The sequence below is a fragment of the Canis aureus genome, chromosome X, assembly GCF_053574225.1.
Source record: "Canis aureus isolate CA01 chromosome X, VMU_Caureus_v.1.0, whole genome shotgun sequence".
NCBI lineage: Eukaryota > Metazoa > Chordata > Mammalia > Carnivora > Canidae > Canis > Canis aureus.
In genome coordinates this window covers 102217085-102233332 of record NC_135649.1, presented here as the reverse complement: position 1 = coordinate 102233332, position 16248 = coordinate 102217085, and positions in this window count along the sequence as shown.

Genomic DNA, 16248 nt, shown 5'->3' with positions numbered 1-16248 from the left:
TTGTTTCATCCTTTAATCTTACCAATTGTGATTTATTTATTTTAATTTTTATTTAAAGATTTTACTTATTTATTTATGAGAGACACAGAGAGAGGCAGAGACATAGGCAGTGGGAGAAGCAGGCTTCCTGTGGGGAGCCTGATGTGGGACTCAATCCCAGGACCCTGGGATTACGACCTGAGCCAAAGGCAGGCGCTTAACCACTGGCCACCCAGGTGCCCCTACAAACCATAATTTAAAGAAGTCCCCACTTTATATACAAGGCTGGGATTATTTCAGAAATATTGAATCTCCCAAATTAATTGTTTTGCTATGTTACTGCTATATTTTGTTATTTGTCTTCTGTTTACTTAGAGTTAGTTTTGCAAGCTATTGTGTACCATTATATTGCATACCTCCAGAGTGTGGGACACAGCTTACTCATCTTTGCACCCTTCACAGCAGTAGCTATTGACCTACCATTAAACTGCAATCAAAACTTTCCTTTTATTTTTTAAAAAGATTTTTTATCTAGAGAGAAAGAACATGTGCACATAAGAGTGGGGGGGGGGGGGGCAGAGTGAGAAGGAGAGATAGAGTTTCCAGCAAACCGCACTGAGTATGGAGCCTGACATGGAGCTCAATCTCACAACCTGGAGATCATGACCTGAGCCAAAATCAAGAGTCAGTCATCCAACTGACTGAGCCACCCAGGCGCCCCTCCTTCTATTTTAATTTAAATTTTACTGACTTGTTTTTCATATTAGCTACAACCCCGATTCTTTTCAAACATCATCAATTTGTCTGTAGTTCAACAAGAAAGATAAAGTGTATATAAAATATAACTCATTCCCTGCATTGTTTAGGGGAAATCTATGACTGGTCATGGAAAGCCTTCAAGATGGGGTTGAGCTTTTGGTAGCAGCATAAAGTGTTTGAGTGATCAAGGCAAGAGTTCCATCATCCAGGCATACTTTTTTTCTGTTGGAGACATGACAATTCTTGTTCCAATCCATGAAATCTCAACCTCAATGCCTAATTCTTCATGATTCATAATAATCTTATCTCTTACTGAGAATCCAGATGCAAATTCTGGGTGATTTTTAACCTGGGTGATTTTATAACCAAATACAGCTTTGTCAGAAAAGATGATATTCTAGTGGAGACTGTTGATCCTTTTTTCTTTTTAACTGACATTGGCATTCTTCACTCAGGTTCCCTTCCAATACTGATTTGCCCAGTTATAAGGCCTCAAGAGTTTTCCCTGCACCCAGTTAATACAATATTAAAGGTAACTGTGACTGCTCAAGCATCCCACAACCTCTGAAGATGTTGAAGTATTCTCTTATTCAGGAAACCAAATTTAAATGCATTCAATTTTATCATCATAATTACCCTCTTATAAGTAACAATAGGCCCGCATTGGAAGCAAGTCTTCATTTCATAAGTTTTTCTTTCTCTGGGGCTGCTCACCATTCTTATGTATTTATGATGAAATGACTTGGTTTTTTTAGTCGAAATACCTCTGACCTACTTTTTTCCTTTACCGTCCAATTCTAATAGAACTCTTCAATGCATCTATTGTCCTTTAAAGGATTTCTGTACTCTTTATTCTTTGACTTCAGTTGGCATTCTAAGACCTGAAAGTCACTGGCACTTTTAAGCAGAAGGAAAGAAGTAATTAGGAGAAGATTTTGTAGTAATTATTTTGATAATATTTGTATTGCATGCATATTAGGTAAAAGGAGATGTGCTGCGTCCTAATTGCTGTTACAGATAAATTACTAAGGCTATAAAGAAGCTAATGCAACAGTGTTTTGGGGGTAATAAACCATATTTTAACTATGCAGAATAAGAAATTTTCCTTGTTTATTTCTCTTTGTTTTCTGCGTATAGAATCATGTATACACATCTTGAGTGGCTAACAACCTAACCTCTGACATAACTCATCACTTCCCTTTTTGATGCATATATAATACTTTGTTTTCTTATTTGAGATCAAATTTTTAAAGCTGGAAACAAGTCGTGTGGCTTTACTTGATGGGAACGTTCCATTTCGTACCAACAGCAGTCCCTTACCTACACCTGCCACCTACTGAAACACAAACAGAAGGGGTTCTGTTTGTCTTTGAGTTCTGTTTGTCTTTTCTTTTAGACTATATGGGGTAGATGGAAGGTGTGCACTTATTCTATGAAATTATATCTGACAGATAGCAAAAGTACATTAGAGGAGACAAAATATGGAATGTGTACTGGGGTACTACTTAGAACATAGCCTCTGACTGAACATCAGAGTATTAGGGCATGTTGCTACACTAATAAGAAATATTTGCTGCCTATTTCCTAACAGGCAGAAAAGGCTCCAAGAATCAGAAGGAGCCAGATGGAGAAGGAAACAAGTTTCACAGCTGGCCCATCTGCCAAACACACCAACGCTAGTGTGCAGTCCGAGGAGAACTCAATGACTTCCCTTGGATAATCAACCTTATTCCAGAAAGTAGTCTGTTCACTTGGCTTGCTACCCAATAAGCTCATAAAAATCAGCATTTACGAAGCATGCTCTATACTATAAAATGCTATGCCATCACTTTTATTAGCAAAAAATGGTATTGTTGTATAGTTGTTTGGTAATATCTTTCCTGCTTGCTCTTTTAGATATTGAATTTCATTTGTTGTTTTCTGCCTACAGACTTAACTTATTTACAATCAGTTATATCATTTCTCTCTCCACACTGATTTTTACAGCACCTTCCAAGCAGATATAATCTGCCAATCTAATTCAAGCCCTACTTGCCCTCTATTTATGGTCAGAAATCCATTTAATAGAGCCAAGAATCATTTTCTGCTACTTCAAAGGTCCCACTCTCATCTATCATTCTCCACATTCACGATCTCTTAGTTTGTTTTTAATCCATTTTATTGTGATCTTATCAAAACTGATTTGACAATTTTTATACTCTTACCTGAACCACTGTATCAACGACCTTCTTGTAACTTAGACATTTAATATCCATAGTCCTCCCTTTATATGCTAATTTTATAAGATGTCAAAAAAACTCTTAACTTTGCCCGGAATGATTTACTGGTATGATGTTACTGGGTTTATTTTGCATGGATTCATTGTTCTCTAGATGTTTGTAGAATTTTTCTCACTCACTTTTATTAGTGACTAAGCCACATTTTGTGCTCAAAGAAAGGTTAAGTGGGTCTTTTGAGGAATGCGTTATTAACTCTTTCAGGTGAATTAGAGTACTTTCATAGATGGGGACACACACACACAAACAGAATCAAATTCTTGCACTTCTCTTTAATGCCATGATATGAATAAAACCACAGTAAGAATAATGATTCAAGTTTTTATATTCTTTGTCCCCACCTACATATTTTCTAAAATAAAATGCAATTACATTATTTGGGACCATCATTAAGTATTTTCTTATATGCATTCACAAATTGAACAGTAGCTCCAGGTGATCCTGCTCACTCCTGTGCATGTTAAGCATTCCTGTGTCTACTAGCTATTTATTATATATCAAGAGGCAGTTTCATTACCACTCCACCACTGTTCTCTTTAGCCACATCTCCACTATACTTGAACACTCAGAGAGCTTTAGTGGAACTCTGCCATAAAGAGTTGGGAGAAAAAAAATTCCTAGCTTTCTGCATTCTGGGCCACTTTGACATTATCCTGAGCCCCTCCTTGTACAGTGTCCTTTATGATAGAGTTGCCTAAAGCTTCTGCCTGAAACTTATTTTTCCAAAAGGCTCATCAACCAGATTGTTCCATGGATCTGAGTGAGAAACACACATTATTCTCCCCTAACACTGTTCTGCTTTCTTGCCCTGGATCAATGGGACAAACCTTTCTTTTATAATTACATCAGCAAAAATAATAGAACAACAAATAAGTTGTCAATGTAAATCATCTCATTAGAGTTTCTGCATTGGTTTTTCAAACACTTAAGACACGCCTGACTCTAGATTTGGGCTTATGGTGGATCTTTCCCACAGGTACTATGAGTTTATACGGTTATGTGGGTGGGATTAAGGAGTGCTTGATATCTTAGCAAGGTAGCAGGTTGTTGTATACAGGTTCCAAATCCTGTGTTAGGCATCAGACATTGATCTCCTTGACCACACTGAAGCAAGGTACAAGTAACAATATTGTTATTCAATTTCATTTTTTTAATAATAAATTTATTTTTTGTTGGTGTTCAATTTGCCAACATACAGAATAACACCCAGTGCTCATCCCGTCAAGTGGCCCCCTCAGTGCCTGTCACCCACTCGCCCCTACCCTGTTATTCAATTTCTAAAGGTCTTTGTTACTTCTATTAATACCTGATTTGTTAAATTGCCTGGTTCTATTCTAAAGAAGCATATTTTTATGAAACTACTATGATCCAGACATGGTGCTAGGTCTGAGAACCAAAGATGATTATAATATAGAGGGAAACTCACAGATAAGGTCTGTTTAGGTAGCACAGAGGAAGAAAGACCTGTTTGCCTTGGGAGTATAATTTAAACTAGAAATAAAAGACAAATGCAAATTTATTCTGGACTCCAATTTTCTTCATTTGAAAACAGAGTTTAACCATATCGATTCTAAATATATGGCTGACAAGATTCCTTACAACATTTCCAAATATGAAGAAATCATTTGCTCTTGGTAAAATTTGTTACGTTGATAGAAGGTGAGGGATTGAATATTCTATCTCTATTTTCTTGCTACCCTTTCACCTTAGAACTCCTTCAGTCATGCATTAATCTCCAAATTCTTTCAGATACTTTTGTTATGACCACCAGTGACTTCTATTTTGCTAAATTCAGGCCAACTTTGAGTCCTCATTTTCTTCATCCCTTGGGTAGCATTTGGCATTCCTAAAAACACTTTATCATTTGACTTCCATGATGTCATGCTCTCACGATTTTCCTCCTACCTTAAAAAGGTGGGGTATACTTTGAAGAGTAAGAGGATTATGTTCATGAAGCAATTGATATCATATACTAATATCATACTCTGGTATCATTAAACTCACTCAGAAGAATATATTTAACTTACTGTTCATCCCGTTTGCCTCAAGTATCTACAAGAGTACCTTGGATATAAACGTATATGAGTAATTTATTTTAAAGCCTTTTTATGTGTTGAGAATAACAAAAATAAAAATATTTTATTAATTTACTAATTTCCTTTATTAAATTCAATGAAGTGGAGCAACATTTCCAGTAGTTAGCACTGAAAAAGTACGTGTTGGCATAAAAACAATTCACATTCGCTAAACTCTTTTTTTTTTAATAATTTCTATGCCCAATATTAAACTCAAGATCAAGAATCACATGCTTTACCTACTAAGCCAGCCAAGTGTTCCACTCTAAACTCTTTTTTTTTTCTATTTTTTTTCTAAACTCTTTTTTATAAATATATATAGACATAGAGATATATAGATAGAGATACATAGATATATGTATCTATGAACACACTGAAATTTTTTAAAAGTCATCATTTTTTGTCATTCATTTGATCTTTACTGAAAAATCTTAACTCACAACACAGTTTCATTCTTCTCTTCTGTTCTTTCCCCACCATACCCGGCTATTGGGTTTGTTAACTGTTTAACAAACAATTGTTTGTTAATTGTTCCTATTACATGCTGAAATGTTGAACTATATGCTAATCCTTGTTTTTCACTAAGTCAGCACTTATATTCTTTGTATTTCTTTTATTTATTTAGAAAGCATTTACTTTACTCCATTATATGCCAGGCATTGTGTGTATGTGTGTATACACACACATATATTTTATATTTCTATTATATTTATATACATATATATATAATTATTTGACTTCTTGAATTACAAATGAAAACACTTGGCTATACAAAGAGACCATTTTTTACAAATACCTCCCTATTTTGCAAAACAACAGAATAGATCAAATATAGGAAAGCAAATTGTCTACATAGTATTCCTCCCTGTAATCATTGAAAACATTTAATGTTAGACTTGCAAAATTGTTTCAACTATACAACTTGCCTTTTCATATATTTATTTTGTATATGTAAAGAAGAAAAATATTAAAATTCTATTTATTAAGTTGACAGAACTTTGCACATACTGTGTGTGTGTGTGTATAAGAGTGTATTTGTGTAGTGGAATATTGTGGTGTCTTTTCTTGATTGATCTTGGGTGCCATTTTATTAATACAGCCATCTGGGCTGAGGTGAAGCTTGGTAGAAATCTTCTGCAGGAACAGTTATGTTATGAGATCACAGAAACTACTGGCAGATATGCATAGCACAGAGTTGCAAATTCAACTCTTCCCTTTGATTCTATTTTTCCAAGAGTATTTTCTACTCTATACACCTACTGTCTCCTTTCCTAATGTTTTATCATGCTTATACAGTTCTACCCTCCTTTGCAGTATACACAACAATAGCCTGGATTTCTATAAATAAATTAGAGGTCTTATCCCAGTAAGTCCTGCATACTGGGATAAGACTATACTCTCCTGGGTCTTCTGTAACCATCTACATGGCTAATACTGAGCTAAAATATGAATCACATTTTTTTTTCTAAGAAATTCCTCAACAAAACTATTTTCCTTGAGTCAATCAGAACTATTAGCTATTAAAACTATTATTATTGTTATTAACTTTGTTTTGTCAGTCACTTAAAGACCCCAGTGACCAGTTCACGACTCATCCTCTACAGTCTTTTCTCTCTATGGTTCTGTGCATCCCTTATTTCATTCCTGTCGTTCTTTCTGGGATTCTTGGTGACCATCAGCAAAATCCTGTGTTATCCCTCAAACTGTTTTTTAAAAAGATTTTATTTATTTATTTGAGAGAGAGAGAGAGAGCACGAGTGAGGGGGAGGAGCAGAGAGAGAGGGGGATGAGCAAGGGAGCCTGATGCGGGGCTCGATCCCAGGACTCTGGGTTCATGACCAGAGCCAAAGGCAGATGCTTAATTGGGTCACCCAGGTGCCCCTCAAACTATTTTCTTTATGTTCCCTTTACCTTCATAGAGATTCTCTTCTGATGACACTGCTTCTCCTGAAGCTTTCCCAAGTGATGGCTGTTACTATAATCTCCTACAGCCCTCATATGTCTGCTCTAGAGGTGAGTAGGAGTCTTTCTTGCTTCTCATTGCTGCTTCTAGAATATTCTATGTTCTTTATCCCTAAAACTTCTTATTTATGAAGCTTATAACACCAATCTATATAATATCCCACTCTTCCATGTTGCTTATATCTACTGAACCCTGAGTCATTGTCCTTCATTCTTGGAAGATTTTAGTTTCTTACTCACTGTTATTCTGCTCATTACTACAGGTGATATAATTCTCAACTATATATAAATAGATACATAGATTTATAGATATAGACATATATTTTTCTAATAAGTAGTCCTTTCCTACCTCCTTTTCTCAAATTATCTGCTCCTCCGTTATACCACATCAACACAATTCCATGTTAATTGCTTGGACTAAAGATATCCTGTCCTACTTACATTATGCCTGTTTTTGTTATCAGTGTTCAACAAACAATTCTAAAATGTAGTGATTTTAAACAAAAACATTTCCATTGCTTATACATTTAGAATATGAGCTAAGTTCAACCAGTCTTGCCTCATGTGGCTGCATTCAAATATTAAGTTGGCTGTGGGCTGGGCTGGGTTCACTTGGGACCTCTGTAGAGGATGAGACAGATGGGTAGAGGAAAGGGAACCAACCTCTACATGTGGATTTGCTTCAAAAGTAGGCAGAAAAAACACATTTGTACACGCAGAAATTTTAATTTTAGTATCTGAAGCTTAAATATAACCCAAGAGCCAAGGCAAAATATAATTTATGGTGAATGGATTTAATAGAAGCAAATTAAATTATAACCAAATGACATCAAATATCCTTTCACTTCTCTTTGCTGGTTTATTGGCTGTTATCTCTGACCAAAGTTCATTCTCTCATGCCCAGTCCTAGCCTAATAAGCATCTTGCACATGCTTTTCAAATGTTTAGTGATCTTATGGCATATCTACACGTACAACTGGTTGGCCTCTTTTCTGTATTTCCATGCTACCTTCTATAGACCTTTGTTATAATATCTGTTCTATTAAACTTTACTTCATGCACCTTTTCCTCCTAATGTATTGTCAATCTCTAGAGGAAAAGAACTCCTCTTTAAAAGTCTCTGTTTTAGGGTGCCTTTGTAATTTAGTTGGTTAAATGTCTGACTCTTAAGTTCAGCTCAGATCATGAGCTCAGGGTTGTGAGGTCAGGCCCCGTGATAGGCTCAGTGCTGGGCATGGAGGCTGCTTAAGACTCTGTCTCTTTCCTTCTCCCTCTCCCCTGCTCTCTCCCTCTTTAAGAAGAAAAAAAAAACTCTCTGTGTCTCTAGTTTTTAGCAGAGTCATGTGTTAGCTATCATGTAGTATATTCTCAACAAATAGATAATTAATCAATAATCAGTCAATAAATGCCTAGAAAAGTGGCCAAATGTCCATAGCTTAACTTCATGGTAGGTAAACAGGCATGCCTTTTTTCACTAAAAAAAAAAAAATATATATATATATATATATATATATATATATATATATATTTGAGAACCTTCTCTGTGTATGACACTGTGCTAGGTGCTAGGATACAGTAGTGAAAATGGTGGGTGAGGTCTCTCTCATCAGCATCCCACCTTCTAGTGAAGATGAAAGAGATAAATAAAAATAAATAAATATATTACAATTACAGTTTATGATAAACTCTAAGAAGGGAATAAACATGGTGCTCTGTTAGACAATGGGGCACATTCTTAAATAGTCTGGCCAGAAAAATCTCTGTGAAGAGGTGATAGTTATTTCTGGTTTTAAAAAACAGGATACATGAATGTAAATATTTGGGAAAAAATAAATTCCTGGTAGAGGAAGTATTAAAAACAAGTCTCTGTGGAGTAAAAACGTGGCTTGTCCAAGGAACTGAAGGAAGCCAGCAGGACTCAAGTAGAAACTGATAAGTGATATGAAATGTAACTTAAGAGATAGGCAAAAAGCCACATCACATAGGGCTTTAAGAGTTCTGATATGAAGGTTGAATTCCATTCTGTGTATTATGGGAAACTGCTGAAGTATTCTAAGCATGGGAGTTGCATAAACTGATTTATGTTTTCATTGTATAAACTGATCAGCTCCCAAAGAAAAGTGTTACAGATACTCTATCAAGGGTGATCCTCACTAAAATCCCACTCACTGCCAGAAAAACTTGTGGAAAAATTACCTTTATACACGCAGAAAATTCAATCAATTTTTTAGTATTGGAAGTTTAAATATGAACAAAGAGTTGAGGCACATCAAGTATGTGGTGAATGCTTTTCAAAGGAGTAAATGAAAATATAAAAGGAAACAAAACATGAAATGCTAAAGTAATTTCTATTTTTAAAATATAAATGTAGGGCAGCCCCAGTGGCTCAGCAGTTTAGCGCTACCTTCAGCCCGGGGTGTGAACCTGGGGACCCGGGATCAAGTCCCATCTCGGGCTCCCTGCATGGAGCCTGCTTCTCCCTCTGCCTCTGCCTCTGTCTCTGCCTCTGTCTCTCTCTGTGTGCCTTTCATGAATAAATAAATAAAAATCTTTAAAATATATATATATATATATATATATATATATATATATATATATATATATAAATGTAGGCATGCCTGGGTGGCTCAGTGGTTGAGCAACTGCCTTTGGCTCAGCATTTGATCCTGGGATCAGGGGATCGAGTCCCACATCAGGCTCCCTGCGATGAGCCTGCTTCTTCCTCTGCCCATGTCTCTGCCTCTTTCTCTGTGTCTCTCATGAATAAATAAATAAAATCTTATTTTATGAACCAAAGAGAATCAAAGAAACAGGGAATGTAGGAGGAACTAGAAGAAGAAAATATCAAAGTAAAACAATAATTAATATAATCAGAGGGATAGGAAACATTTTTGTATCTATTAAAAACAAAAACAGAGAGTTTGAATGTCCAATGACTAATGAGTGGATAAAGAAGATGCTGTGTGTGTGTCTCTCTGTGTGTAATATTACTTAGCCATCAAAAAGAATGAAATATTGCCATTTTGCAAGGATGTGAATGGAGCTAGAGTGTATTAGGCTCAGTGAAGTAAGTCAGTCAGAGAGAGACAAGTACCATATGATCTCACTCATACGTGGAATCGAAGGAAGGAAACAGATGAACATATGGGAATGGGAAAAATGAAAAAAGGAGAGAGGGAAACAAGACATAAGAGACTCTTAAGTATAGAGAACAAACTGAGGGTTGATGGAGGGAGGTGGGTGGTGGATGGGCTAGATGGGTGATGGGGATTCAGGAAGGCACTTGTTGCAATGAGCACCAGGTGTTGTATGTAAGTGACTGAATCCCTGAATTCTACTCCAGAGACCAAAATTGCACTATATGTTAACTAAAATTTAAATAAAAAAAAATGAAAACAAGAACAGAATGCTATAAAAGGAGGAATGACCAGAGAAACATAGAATTCTTGCAAATTAAAATTAGATAGCTGAAATAAATAATATAGTAGAAGTGATGAAAGATACACTAGGGGAAGTCTCCTGGAAAGTACAGTAAAAATATTGAACACTGGAGTGAAAGAAAAGAAGAAAACTAGAGGATTGATTCACATCAAATATCCAGGTTAATAATATCCATTTCAATAAACACAATCATAGAAGAGAGTAAATTATCAAAGAAATTATGTGAGCAAATGAAGAAAGTGTTTAGACAGAAGTGCTTTTTAAAATCCAAAATAAACTATAAATCATATAATGGTGAAATTTCAGGAAGTGAGTCCTAAGCAGGTGATCCTTAAACCTTTTTTGGGGGAAGGGGCCGAGAGAGAAAGAGAGAGAGAATCTTAAGCAGGCTCCATGCTTAAGGTGGAGGTTTGATCTCAGAACCCTGAGATCATGACCTAAGCTGAAATCAAGAGTTGGATGCTTAACTGACTGAGCCACCTAGCCACCCCAAGTGATCCTTAAAACATTTAAAAAGAAAAAAAATGCTACTGACGTGGAGAAGAAAGGCAAAAGGAAATGGAGAGAAAATTAAATTTCCTTAAAACTTGCAACCTATTGACAAATACTTGAAGCAGGCATTGCTCCAGGAACTCCTAATTGTTTTTTTTTTTTTTTTTTTTAAGATTTATTTATTGATCTGAGATGGAGGAGAGGGGATAGAGGGGGAGAGGAAAAGAATCTTCGAGCAGGCTCCCTCCCAAGCATGGAGCCCAATGTAGAGCTCCACCCCAAGACCTATGAAATCACAACCCAAGCTGAAGCCAAGAGTCAGATGTTCAACCAACTGAGCTACCCAGGCATCCTAGAAACTCCCAACTGTCTTAATGTTAATGCCTTGCTAGAGGGAAAAACAACCTTAGTTTGACAATAGCTAGGCCTCCAGCTATCCTGCAAGTCTTCTTTAGTATATGAAAATCCCGGGATCCCTGGGTGGCGCAGCGGTTTGGCGCCTGCCTTTGGCCCAGGGCGCGATCCTGGAGACCCGGGATCGAATCCCACATCGGGCTCCCGGTGCATGGAGCCTGCTTCTCCCTCTGCCTGTGTCTCTGCCTCTCTCTCTCTCTCTCTGTGACTATCATAAATAAATAAAAAAAAAAAAAAAAGAAAATCCCTTTGGAAATTTCCCTTGTCTTAACCTTCCCCAGCTCCAAAGTGCATAATCAATCACTCCTCACAATCCCGAGGCAGCTCTTTCTGCCCACAGGTCCTGTCCTCTTGCTTTAGTAAAACCACCTTTTGCACCAAAAAGGTCTCAAGAATTCTTTCTTAACCGTTTGCTCATGAACCCCCCTCTAAATCACATCACTACCACATAATGAAAAAAGAGAATGGATATCACAATGACATGGAATTTTACCAAGTTACACTGAAATCTAAAAGGCAAAGGATATCAGAAAGGGAGACAGAACATGAGAGACTCCTAACTCTGAGAAACGAACTAGGGGTGGTAGAAAGGGAGGTGGGCGGGGGGTGGGGGTGACTGGGTGACAGGCACTGAGGGGGGCACTTGATGGGATGAGCACTGGGTACTATTCTATATGTTGGTAAATTGAACACCAATAAAAAATAAATTTATAAAAAAATTAAAAAATAAAAATAAAAAAATAAAATAAAAAGCAAAGGAGAAAAAAAACACTTTAAATGGTAGAGGAAGTTTATTAAATAAGACTTTAAAATCCAAGTCAAGTACTCAATTTATAATAGTGGAATAGGTATATTGCCAGATGTAAATACCCTATTTTGTTTTACTTCCCAGAAACCTTTTATCAGGAAGTTCATGGAATGTGTCTCCAGAAAAAAAGGATAAGGTAGACAAAATGGATAAGCAAGACAAAAATGTAGTCTCTGGAAAATACGAAATGCAAAATGGAGGGGCATCAATGTAAAGTCTTGGGATGATAAGGAAATCAGCTCTAGGATAAATGGCTACAGATATGGTAAGGAGAGGAGTTAGTTCCCCTTAGAGAGAACAGAGGCCTCAAAAGGAAGGACTCCAAGGAGAACAGAATTTACAAATTCTGTGTGAAAGATTACGTAAAAGATGTTGGAACACTTGGTGTAAGATGATGGAGGTTAAAGGAAAACAATAGGCAAAGGCATATAAACAAGCATGCACAACAATGATTTTAGGAAAAGTAAAGCACTACCTAAGAAAGATAAATTCGTAGGGCATGACTTGGCAAAGCAGTGAGAAAATACTTTATTTAGTAAAATGTTATATGTATACATGTATACACACATATGTTAAATACAGATTCACTTTTCCAATTGAAAAGTATTTGGTCTTCATGCTAAGTGATCCTCTTTCTTTTCATCAATGCATGTTAATTTGCTACTTCCATCAGTTTTCCAAGTCTAGAATAAATTTACATCATTGTTTGTAATTATTTTCATGAAAACAAATAGGGATATTTATTTTCTTCCAGAAAAGAAGACTTGAAGATGTAGAAATCTCCCTATTCTTTAATGTTCTCAAATTGTTTTTGGCTCCTTTCATGTATTCTGAAAGATAACCACCCGCACTTGTCAGGTGTTTCCTTAAGGAAACCAGTCTGTAGATGTCCTTGGAGGTAGACATAATTTCAATTGTTTTTGACCAGGTAAAATATCCCTTATCCTGATCAATTAATGATGGTGATTTAAGAGTAATCAACCTGAGAGACATTTACTTGAAAAGGTGTTTGCATTTTTAAAAAGGTGATCTTGAAGTCCTTTCTCTTAAAACAGAAAACAATAATTCTTTATAAAGCAAAAGCTTTCATTGTCTGAAAATAAAATTACATTCCTGCTTGTCATGCTTTAAACAATGAAACAGAAACACCTAATTGGTTTTGAACAGTTTTAAAGAAATATTACACAACTCTAATAATGAATTGCTAGCAAAATGTTCCTTTTTTACATTTCTTTTAGTAAATTGTCACATGGATCAGATTAAGATAGAAATGGTATTCTATTATGTGAGTAATCTAGCGCTAAAATATGAGGGGAAATGGCATAAGAAATATTAGTCATTGAACATGGTCTAAAGGAAAGGTTTTGTAGTCATGGCAATAACTGACATAGAGATTCTGTATCCTCTTTTTTCTTTCTTTTTCTTTTTAAAAGATTTTTATTTATTTATTCATGAGAGACGCAGAGAGAGAGAGGCAGAGACATATGCAGAGGGAGAAGCAGGCTCCTCGCAGGGAGTCCCATATGGGACTTGATCCCAGGACCCCAGGAACATGCCCTGAGCTGAAGGCAGATGCTCAACCACTGAGCCACCCAGGCGTCTCAAGATTCTGCAGCCTTAATGAATGTCGTATGTAAGTTTTTAGTCATTTGTAAAAATACTGTTCCACTCATTCATAAACATATGTCTATATGAGTATATATTCATCAACAAAATTAGAATTGGTAAAAATAAAAGATCATCATTAGTCTCTTATTAGATTTATGAGTCTTTTCAAGAGACTTTTATATCAAATATGTTTAGAATAAGATTTCATGTTAACAATATATATATAAATATATTATTAATAATAATAAATAAAATGGAGAAAGTGCTTATTAAAGATCCTGGTAAACAACAAATCATCAGTTAATGCTGCTGAAATCTTAACCTGAAGGAGGCTTCCAATCAAGATAATATTTCTTATAATACTTAGCGTTATAATATTTAATGCATAATATTAAACACAATATTTCTACAATACTTTATAAATGTTTAAAAATACATTCAGAGGGGAAAAAGTTATTTGCAAATGATATACTCAATAAGAGTATATTCAAAATATATAAAGAACTTATACAATCAACCCTCTAAAAACAAACAATGCAATTACAAAGTGGGCAGAGGATCTAAATAGGTAATTTCCAAGAAGATATACAGAGGGCCAACAGACACATGAAATGATGTTTAACATCACTCATCATTAGGAGATGCAAATCAAAACCACAGTGAGATAGCACCTCATACTAGTCAGAATGGTTAGAATAAAAAAGACAAGAAATAACAAGTGTTGATGAGGATGTAGGGAAAATGGAACTCTAGAGCACTGTTGGTGGGAGGGTAAATTGGTGCAGCCACTGAGGAAAACAGTATGGTAACCCTATGAAATATTAAAAATAGGAATATCATAGGATCAATAATTTCATTAAATGGGTATTTATCCCCAAAAAGCAAAAGCACTAATTTGAAAGGAAAAATGCACCCCTGTTTACTGCAGCATTAATTACAATATCCAAGATATGGAAGCAACCCAAGTGTCCATCAATAGATGAATGGATAAAGAAGATGTCACATACACACACTCACACACTATCTAATATTACTGAGCCATAAAAAAAATGAAATTTTGCCATCTGCAAAAACATGGATGGACCTAAAGGGCATTTTGGTAAGTGAAATAAGTCAGAGAAGGACAATACCTTATAATTTCACTTATATGTGAAACCTAAAAAACAAAACCAAGTAACCAACCAAGCAATCAACCAACTCTTAAATACAGACAGCAAAGTGGGAGTAGCCAGAAGTGGGGTGGGTGGGAGTATGGGCAAAATAGATGAAGAGGAAATGTTGTACGGACTTTCAGTTATAAAATAAATAAAAGATGAAAAGTACAGCATAGGGAATATAGTCAACAATGTTGTAATAAGGTCGTATGGTGAAAGATGGTGACTACACTTACTGTGGCGAGAACTGAGTAATGTATATAACTATTGGTAATCACTACGTTGCACACCTGAAATCCACATAACATTATATATCAATTATACTTTAATAATAAATTTAAAAGTTGAAAGAATACATTCAGATGATAAACAAGTAGCAAGTCAACTAAATACAAGAGACATAGATCTACATTTACATTTACATGACTAAATCTTTATATGTATTAAGTATATAAATTTATTGATCATATGTTTAAACTGTTTTCTAAAAGAAAACTTTTATTTTAGAACACTTTTATTTTTTTATTTTTTAGAACACTTTTAAACTTACAGAAAAATTGTGAAGATAATACAGACAGTCCATATACCTCACACCCAGTCTCTTCTCTTATCAATATCCTTCGTTAGTAGGTATATTTGTTATAATCAATGAACCAATGTTGATACATTATTATTAAATAAAGTCCATAGTTTGATCAGATTTTCTTAGTTTTTGCCCAATGTCCTTTTTCTGTCCCTGAGATGTCGCCCAGAACACTACATTTAGTCGTGTAATCTTAGCTTCCACTGGCTGTGATAATTTCTCATATTTTCCATGTTTTTGATGACCTTAACAGTTTTGAGGAATACTGTGCAAGTACTTTGTTGAATGCTCCTCAGTTGGGATTTTTCTCATGTTTTTCTCATAATTAGACTGGAGCTATGTATTTTTGTGAAGAAGACTACAGAAGTAAAATGCCATTTCAATCACATCATGTCAAGGGAATATACTATCCCCATGACTTTTCCCTGTATGTTCCCTTGGATCAAGTGGATGAAGTAGTGTTTATCAGATTTTTCCACCATAAAGTTAGTCTTTTCAGCCCTCATTTCATGCTGTGCCCTTTGGAAAGGAGTAGCTTACACTTCCAGAATGTTATACTCTACCTCTTTGCAGGTAGACTATCCACATTTACTATTTGGAATTCTTTTGCACAGGAGATTTGCCTTCCCTCCCTGGTTCACATATTTATTAAATTATTTCTTGCTATTAGTTTGAATTCATGGATATCTAATGTATA